The sequence below is a fragment of the Adiantum capillus-veneris genome, chromosome 19, assembly GCF_014529385.1.
Source record: "Adiantum capillus-veneris isolate H3 chromosome 19, ASM1452938v2, whole genome shotgun sequence".
NCBI lineage: Eukaryota > Viridiplantae > Streptophyta > Polypodiopsida > Polypodiales > Pteridaceae > Adiantum > Adiantum capillus-veneris.
The window spans coordinates 8,608,338-8,618,675 of record NC_140949.1 but is presented as its reverse complement, the minus strand read 5'-3'; positions in this window follow the sequence as shown (position 1 = coordinate 8,618,675).

The window sequence follows — 10,338 nt, the reverse complement described above, 5'->3', positions numbered from 1 at the left end:
AAAAGACACTGACTAGTGGGGTCTTTGGCCCATATTTAATAGGCCTTGGAAGATGGACCATTGGTTAATTGGAGGAGAAGGTGCAAGTTGTTTAATGGGTAAAAGAGCAAGGGTCCATATGATGTGGGTGTGAAATCTTGACCATTGGATCTTGCACAAGATTAAGGGTGGAGGTTGAAAGGTGCCATTTGAAGTGGGGACTCAATCTCGGCGTTTGGATCTCAATCAAGATCAAGGGAGGAGGTGAAAAGGCGCATTTTGAAGAGAGGGGAGCCCATCCTAGCCACTAGATCTCACTCAAGATGAAGGGTGGAGGTTGAAAGGCGCCTTTTGATGATATCCATTGGATGAAAAAAGGATCTAATGGTTGAGATTGAAGCCCCCCTCCCCCTTCCCCCCTCCCCAATTCAAATTACATTGTACCATCATGTCATCTTCACTTTTCCAACTGTCACCTCACTGTCACGCCCCCTTTTCCAGGTTTTAAAGGCTTCTAAGAGCATGGTATTCTCCTCTAAAAGGTTGTTTTGACCTAGGCAAACCAAGGGAAAGAGGGGACAAACTATGACACACCTAGCTTTTCCTAGTTGTAGAGTGTGTCCACCACCCTCTTCCTATTGGCTGGCCTCTGATTAACCTTAATCCCAAAGGGCCCCTAGAGGGTTCATATGTCTCCTAATGATGGTTCTTTGCTGCGAAAGTAAGAGACTATACCCTCACTCTCATGCTTGTAGATTCCCACGTTCTCATTATAAGTTGGAACCCTGGTTGTTTTCTTATCATACATAAAAATAGCTCCGGGCCGATCAATGTTTGGTGGCGGTTCTTGAGCTTCTAAAACCATTTTTCCTTTCGCCACACTATCTCCATATCTGTTGTACTCTTCAGGGTTACCGACTATTAGATAGTGGTTTCCCTTTTCGTCTCGGAATCTATCTCCATCATCATACACTCGAATTATCTCCAATCTCCGTGCTGGCCTCTCTTCGATACAAATGCACTTGCATCCTAGATAGTCAGAATAGACTAGGGCTCCCCTCGAGTTTGTTCCCTCTAAGAAGATCGCAATGAGCTTGGAATCATTCAAAGGATTTAGGGAGGTGCTTCCTCCTGGCATTGGTCCGTCATGGGTGAAACCTCCTGGTTGTTGACTACCCATCATGAAGAAAGATTTGTCTGACGAGGTGTCAGTATCACTACCTTCCTCAATAATCAGTGCTAGTGGATCTAGCCTTGCATGAGTTATACTCTCCTCAGTGGGGACACTAAGCTACCTTGGTCACCTGCCACCTTCTGGTCTCTAAAAATGTATCTTCCTGATCTTAAATTCATCAAACTTATCAATGCAATTAATCACAAATCCAACCACTCACCTGGCAAAGGATCAGTCTCTGCACAACTTCTTGCTTTGTTGCTGAATATACCTGTACACAAGCGTTTAATTTCGGCAATCGAATCAAAGCATTTATCTGTTAGAGGTTATCTTAGTAATGATTGGTATAATTGGAGAGTTAATCTCAACCACTACTATATTTTATACACTGCTGATGTTCTGGATTAGGTCTGCTATTCTGGAACTGTACTTCCCTCGGATGTTGGTCAATTTACGTGAAAAAAGTCAGAATTCAGCCTTTGCTCCATCAAATGAACAAACAAGGTCCAAATTCACTTCTGAAAGAAGTTCTGGAACCCTTGAGCCAAATGGAATCTCACTGTCTAAGCCCAGTCAAATTTTCTCTTCAGTAGGCCCCAATAGACATTCTGCGCGTAGGATGTCTCCTGCTTTGTTTTGCCTGGATTTTTGCACTATGGATTCCCCTTGATGTGCTGAGTCTACAGCTGTTTTTACTCTTTGATTTGGACACCTATAAGCCGGTCAATGAGTCAGAAATCTGTTCCGACAGCCTGTTGTTGATCTTGATCAGTCTAACCAACTCCAATTTGGACCAAAATTGACCTGGAGGCTTGCCTCAGGCTATACAACACCTTGCTATGCCCATTGTCAGTATTTGGCTTCAATTTCTTGCTTTAGACATCTTACACGTAGGATGTCTTTTTCATAAGACTGGCTTCAAATTCAAAACAGAGGCTCCCCTTGAGTTTCTGATCACTTTGGTATGCTCAAAATTTGGTTTGGAGTGCAAAATCACACAAAAGACATCCTACGCGTAGGATGTCTTTTTGGCCTATTTGACCCCAGACTTGACCCACAGCTTCCCCTTGATGTCAGCAACCCAGTGGTATGCTTAGATTTGGATTTGGATTTCAAAAGTCCCCGATTTTAGCTGTTCTTGCCTTTTTCATTCAAAAGTGCTGAAGTCTGCTTTAAACCCAATTTTCTCACCCAAACGAGATGAAACCCCTCTGAGTCACTCAATATATCATGCAAGACATGCTCATGCAGCCATCTTATGGTTTTGGCCTTAAAATAATGCTTTGGCACAATTTGGGTAGGATGTCTGGCAATTTTAGTCTACCTGGCCTTATCCTGTCAAGATATGGTCAAATTTCCACTTTCCAGTTGAAAATAGGGTAAACCCCACCTTTTGAACACACTGGTCAACTCAAAGTCCCAAAATTCCTACCAGATTAGCCTGTAGACATCCTACGCGTAGGATGTCTCCTGGCTTGAATTTTTTTTTTTCTGACAGAAATGCTCCTGATGCTCTGCAGCTCTATCAGAAACACTCACAGTAACTTTTGGACTTCACTTAGGCTTTCAAACACACTTTTGCATCTTTTATAAACTTGTGATGAATTTACCAAGCAAGTATACATACATGAAGTGCTCTAGATCCTGAATCATGATGTCCTACTTACTCTACTCCTACTCATCATGTGAATTGGTGATAATGGTGTTTTGGTTGCTTTTTGGCCTCTCTGGACTCTCAAGCTCTCCTCTCACCGCTTCTACCACTCCAACTCCTACTCAAGAACACAACTAATATCTAAAACTATCTTGGTCTACCTAATTCTACCTAAGTCGAAGGATCTAGGCCAGACACACGCTCCCTAGACTCCCTCTAAGACCTAGAGAGTCCTCCACTCTCTGATCCTATCTAAATGTAAAATGAGACTCTTGGCAAGCCAAAAATCCCTATCCTCAAGGACTAGTCTCGGTCACCTACCTAAGGTTTTCGTCCCCGGCAACGGCGCCAATGTTGGACGGATACGTCGTGACGGACGTCAGCACAGCGAGAACTCACCTAACATATAATGTGAGCTAAGGACAAAGCTCGACCCGCAGGCGCATGGAAGCAAGCATAAGGTGTCAACCTACACTCGACCGACTCCTAACTAATTCCTACAGAGGTCTCTACCAATTGTCTAAGTCACAGTCTTCAAGAGTGCATAAGAGGAAACTTCCTACAACGCTGTTTAGAGCCGAACACCCATTAAACATTCTCGAAACAACATAGAACTTGAAGGAGACCCTACTATCACCAATAGGTCGCTCTCCCTAAGGTCTATGAACCAAAACCCCAACCCAAAACACCCGGTGCAATATCACATAGGATGTCTGGCCGAAATTTGTAGGTCTTCGTTTCCGAAATCTAAAGTGCCTAATGTGTAGTTCTACTCAATGTGAACGCATGGATATGCTGCAATGCAAAATTGGACAACTTATGCTCACCAAATCACCAGATGAAGCTCGTAGAAGGAGCTCGCAAAACTAGACCGTACGCACGTAATGTAGGTATCGGCGCGTAGCTCTTGTTGGGGGCAACACGCTGCACTTCTCCGCACTCGATTCTGACCACCGGTGCACACGTAGCGTCAAGATGAAGGTCACACTCTCTCTCGTACAGTACGCTCACTCACAAACTTCAAAACTTGTTTTTAAAAATGACAAAAGGTTTTTCATTAAGGTCAAAAAGTGGTATATATACCTTACAATTCTGAAACCCTAAAGTTCCAAATCAACCATCTACTCAATCTAACTATCAAAACTGGAATACAATCTGGAAACTTCTGTAAGCCCCAATATTTACAAGGTGAAAAATTAGGTTTCCTCAATAAATGAATAATTACAAAAAATGATAATCTTCCAAGTAGTTAGTTTCCGTGGGGTGTGTCCAGCTTCTAACAGATGGCGATTTAGACAACTAAAGCAAGTAGGAAAATACAAGGGGCTAACAATCCTTCAACAAGGATGTGCATGTGTGTCTACTGTGCACACCTCTTGTGTGTAGTGCGAAAAATTATCATGGAGAAGGCCTCCTTATATAGATGTAAGGGAGCCTCTAAACGCCCATGTGTAGCCACCCTTATATAGCCAAGTCCAAGTGAAACCTGGCCATGCGTCCATGTCTGTGGCCACCGTTGTGTAACGCGGTCCAAGAAGAACACTCCCATGCACCCATGTGAGTTTTTGTTAATTCATCAACCACCTTATTTAGAAAATGGCTTCCTCTCTCACTCACCAACTCCACAAGACATCCAAACCTAGGCATGATGTTATGATAAAGAAAATTTGGCTACACTTTGAGCTTTATTGTTTTGAAGAGAAACAACTTCAACCCACTTGGTACAATAATCTATAGCCACCAGAATGTACTTACATCCTTTACTAGTAGTGGGCTTGGCAGGTCCAACAAAGTCCATTGCCCACTTCTGAAAAGGTTCTAGAGGTAGTATAGGATGATCAGACATTCTATCCCCAGAATTTGGTTGGCCTGCCCTTTGACAAATCACACATCTTCTAGCATGCTCATGGGCATCCTTCAATATAGTGGGCTGCCACAATCCAGCTTACAACACTTTCTTACTTGCTATATCACCGGAAAAATGTCCTCCTGTTGTTCTTGAATGAGCTTCTTGCACATTCATCTAGCTAATCTTCCAGTCAACAATGTCTTTTTAATCAAGTAAAGCAATGTCTGATGATCCACACGAAAAATAACTGTGTTGCTAAGCAAATAATGTCCAAATTTGGTTAAAGCATATACCATGCCAAGAGCTTCTCTTTTTGTCACATCATAATTCCTTTCAACTAATGTTAACACCCTACTAGCATTGTAGACAGGTCTAAACCATCCCCTAACTCTTTCCTGCATGAGAACAACACCAATAGCCATATCCGATTCATCAACAAATACATGGAAAGGTAATGACGAATTTGGAGGTTGTTGGAATTAGGGTTGCAGAGAAACACACACAGCTTGGAGAAGACAAAGGAAGCTCAAGGCACACAGTAGAGAGTGTATTATTTAGTGTGCAATGGAAAGATAGATAGCCCTAGAGTGATGGGCGTATATACAATGCACGGGGAAAAAACCTTCTAAAGAGGGAAAAAATGCCCCACGGTCCTAGTGTGTTCACACACATCACTACCACATGTATATGGTAACAAATCCCCCCTGGAGTGATGTGGTGAACGAGAGATGGCACATGAGTAAAGGGAAGTGCCATGCCCTGAGGACACGATCAGTCCACAAAGGGGAGTAAGCCCAAAGCTTTGCGGAAAGCTTCAATCTTCTCATGAGACAATGCCTTTGTGAAAATATCTGCAAGGTTGTCCTGTGTTGGCACATAAGTGAAACTGATCTCTCTTGCTCAGAGCCTCTCCCTGACATAGTGGTAATGCACCTCAATGTGCTTTGTGTGAGCATGAAAAACTGGGTTCCTTGCAACTGCCAATGCGCTCTGACTGTCAGTGTAGATAGTGTTGGCAGTGTCCTGTCGAACACCCAAATCGGCCATAAGGCGTCCGAGCCATACACACTCAACCGTAGCTGTGAAGACTGCCCTGTACTCAGCCTCACAACTCGAAGTGGCCACAGTAGGTTTCTTCTTGCTCAACCAGGATATACATGAACTGCCAAGCATGAAACCAAAACCACTTGTGGACACTCGCGTGTCAAAACAACTGGCCCAATCTGAGTCCAAAAAAGCACGTAATTCTGGCGGCAATGATCCCCACTTGGGATAAAAAAAGCCAAGATGTAAAGTGCCAATAAGGTATCGGAAAATCCTCTTGATAGCCTGCCAATGCTTAGACCCTGGGCTATGCATAAATCTACTAACCTCTGAGACTGCAAACTGAATATCCGGCCGTGTATTGCATACATAAACGAGGCATCCAATAGCATTTTGGTAAAGAGTGACATCTACAGGATCACTAGTATCATGAAGACTCAATTTCAAACCTGTTTCCATGGGAGTGGCAATAGGTTTGCAATCCTCAAGTCCAAACTTACATAGCAATGTCTCTATGTAACTTTTTTGACACAAGGAAATACCACCATCACACTAGTTAAACTGTATGCCCAAATAGTGATGCAACAACCCCAAATCTTTCATCTTGAAAGTAACATTCAAATCAGCCTTAAATTCAGTAATATGTCTCTCATCTGGTCTAGTGATCAACAAATCATCTACATAAAGAACCACAATGAGAAGAACATCACCCTCAAGCTTTACATACAATGTGCTTTTTGTTGGACTGTTACGAAAGCCTTGTTTGACCAAATGAGTGTCAGCTTTCTCATACCAAGCACGAGGAGATTGCTGCAACCCATACAAAGCCTTGTTACATTTGCACACTTTGTCCTCTTGTCCTTTCTTGACAAAACCACGAGGTTGCGTTACATAAACTTCCTCAAATATGTCACCATTCAAGAAAGCAGTAACAATGTCTGATTGATGTACATCCCAACCAAAATGAGCTTCCAATGCACATAGAAAATACACAATAGTCATACAATGAGTGGGAGAAAAAGTCTCTTCATAATCTATGCCTTTTTGCTGTGCATAAGCCTTTGCAACAAGTCGAGCCTTATGGCGATCGATCTCACCATCCGGCTTGCGTTTCAACTTGTAAACCCACTTTGTACCAATGGACTTTTTGCCAGGAGGCAAATCACATAAAGTCCATGTGTCATTTTCAATAAGTGCATCATATTCTGATTGCATGATGGCAGCCATCCAAATTTTTGAATTTTGTGCTTCATCAAAGACAGAGGCTCCTCAACATCATGTAAGCTAGACACAACCAAAGCATAACAATCTGATGCATAAGATGCATGGCGAGAGCCTAAACAAGTACGACTAGACAAAGGTGCATCCAATTTACTGTCACACAATGTATGCACCAACCATTTTGGCATACCCCTAGCCTTCTCATTTTTAACCCTTTCCTCATCAAGTACATCATGTACATCTGCATCAGTAATAGGCTGATCTCTAACATTTTTGGAAACCCCCATAGGCTGTACATTTGCCTCATTGGAATTTACATTCGAACTTCCACCACTGAAAAGAGGCAACAAAGTGTCATAAATGTCCTGTGAGCTTACATTGATGTCTCTGGTACATGATAACAAGGGTTGAATAGAATCTTCCACAAACATTACATCTCGTGAAACCAGAATACGCTTTGTTTGCGGATGATACAACTTGTAACCTTTGCTTTCAGCACTATAACCAACAAAAATACATTTGACAGCCTTATCATCCAATTTTTTGCGATGTGTTTGTGGCACCAAAGCATATGTCAAACAGCCAAAAACATGCATGTGCTCAATAGAAAACTTTTTATCATGCCATGCTTCATATGGAGTAATAGACTGCAAAGCTTTCGTAGGACACATGTTTAGTACATAAGTGGCACACATGATGGCCTTAAGCCAAAAGGAATGCGGAAAAGCTTGACTATTGACCATACATCGTGCCATTTCCATAAGTGACCTATTTTTTCTCTCAGCAACACCATTTTGTTGAGGTGTATAAGGCACTGTGCATTGGTGTTTTATCCCACGACTAGCCAGAAATGCATGAAATTCATGAGACATAGACTCCCCCCCCCCCGATCGGAAACAGAGGGTGCCCATAGTACATTTCGATACATTTTCAGCCATATCTAGAAATTATTTGAAGAACATAAAAACTTCGGACTTTGCTTTAAGTGGAAATACGTATGCATGCCTGGAGTAATCATCAATGAAAGTCACGAAGTACAGGTAATTGCCCAAGGACGGAGTTTGCATGGGCCCACAAACATCACTATGCACAAGCTGCAACCTAGTTGTGGCCCCAACTAAACCATCCTTTGGAATACTCTTGGTGGCCCATAGGAGTCTTGCGCGTAGTATGCCTTAGACAAGCCTTGAGAAACTTTAGCAAGACCCAATCATTTTCCTTAAAGACTAAGGCTCTTCTATGCTAGCAGCAACCCTTTTTTCTTTTTTTATGAGATGGATATAACCTTTTTAATCTTTAGAAAAAAATCTTGTAATCAGCCCTAGCTTGCCTAAGGTCAAAGGACTTTTTAACACTAACTTTTGGAGGTCTTTAATGAAGCTAACCCTAAGCTCTTTTAAGCTCCATTAGATGCACATTGCTCTTTGATAGACTACCTCCTTTTGGACCCCTATTGAGATGTAACCATCTCTCCTCTTGGTCCCTTGTTGAGGTAAATCTAGAAGCACTTATTGCACATTTCTCTTTGGTAGATCGTCTCCTTTTGGACCCCTCTTGAAATGCAACCATTTCTCCTTTTGGTGCCCTGTTGAGGATAGGTCTAGAAGCACATATCTATATCCTAACTCTTGTTCCTCTTTTATCTTCCCATAATAAATGATCAGTTTAATATGAGAAAATCATTTGGTAAAGCTAGATATTATATTTTATGACTCTCTCTCTCTCTCTCTCTCTCTCTCTCTCTCTCATTTTGCTAACAATTGCTATGCTTTTGTAGGTTTCATTTAACACCACTTTGTAATCGGATACTCAAGTGTCCTAAAACAATAAAGTGTCTTACATTTTCCACAACTTGTCATAACTATTTGATGAAGCTAGAAAATCTTTTGATAAGTCACGTCATACCTTAGGTCAGTTATGAGGTGCAGAACATAACTAAATTTTATTTTATTTTTAATTAATACCAAATTAGGATTATGTTGATAAGTTTTAAGATGGAAAAATCCTAAAAATCTAGTACAATTTTAACAAAATTTCCCTAAATTGTTTTTTTTCTTGCAAATTCACTCAATTGAGTGAGTAGGTTAAATTAGGTTAAATTAAATATAACTTCTTATCAAAATAAGATTTTGCATAGATTTCAAGTTGTATGGATAGGAAAAAATTATTATAGCAAGAAATAGAGCTTCATAGCCTAGTTATGAGTCCAGATTTTACTATGTCTATGTGAGCTATTTGTTTACAAATAGGTGATATGAATGGAGAACCCCAAAGATGAACTTTATTTTTAAGGCTAATATTTGATGAATAAAAAACAAAAATTACAATATGCATAGTTTTTGGGATATGTCATAAATCACTACATGTGGTTTGCATAACCATCAAATAGTATGACCTTAAGCAATGGAGTCATAGATCTAGTATATATATGCAGCATAAGACATTGCAAGTTTAGATGAAGTAAATGTTTTATATGATCATTAATTGAATTCATAAATGTTGCATATTTGACCCACACAACTTTCCATATTTAGTTCTAGTCACAAAGATTTTGGTTTTACATTGACAATTACAAAAATCTCAAATACATATATAAATAGCCACCATGCACCTGCTCATTTTTTTCTTAGACTAGAGTACAAGTTTCACGAGTATAGTTACTATTAAAGTTGTGTAGGAAAGGTCATGGATTTTAATTTTTATGAGTACTTTGGATAACATTTTATAAGTTCTCAAAATCGTTACTTGAGATGCTTTCTAGATTTTATGTACCCGGGATTATTTAAACTTGTGAAAAAAGAACACTAAAGTGTTCTTTTTGGTATCAAATTACTGTTAAGAAAACAAGGAGCTTTTCCACATCTTGGTGTTCTTGACCTGTGCATAGTCATTTTAATCCCGTTGTGATCTAAAAATGGAGAAAAATAGGGGATGTTGAATCCTTTTAATGTGGTAGAACATATTACAGAGGGAGCAGATAAAAGAGTACTGTGGGACTTCTACAGAGTCATAGTGTGGGTTCAAAAAGCTTGCATGGCCCACATGGAACGATTCTGAAAATTGTCACAATATGCCCCCTCTTCTCCCTTTCCCTTCTTCTAACTATGGCTTGATGGGCAAGGGGATAATGAAGAATATGATGCATGCACACTACTAAGATGATGAATTTCAAGGATGTGAAATGGGCTTTGTTAATACAATGAGAGTCCTTATTAAGCGTCTCTCTCTCTCTCTCTCTCTCTCTCTCTCTCTCTCTCTCCCCCCCCCCCCCCCCCCCCCCCCCCCCCCCAACAAACTCTCTCTCTCCACAAACTATACAATGATGGTTCCAAATTTCACATTCTTCAATTATTTTTGAATATATGCATGTATATTCTTTCTAAGTGCACACATTTGTTTTGTGTTTGCAAAACTCAC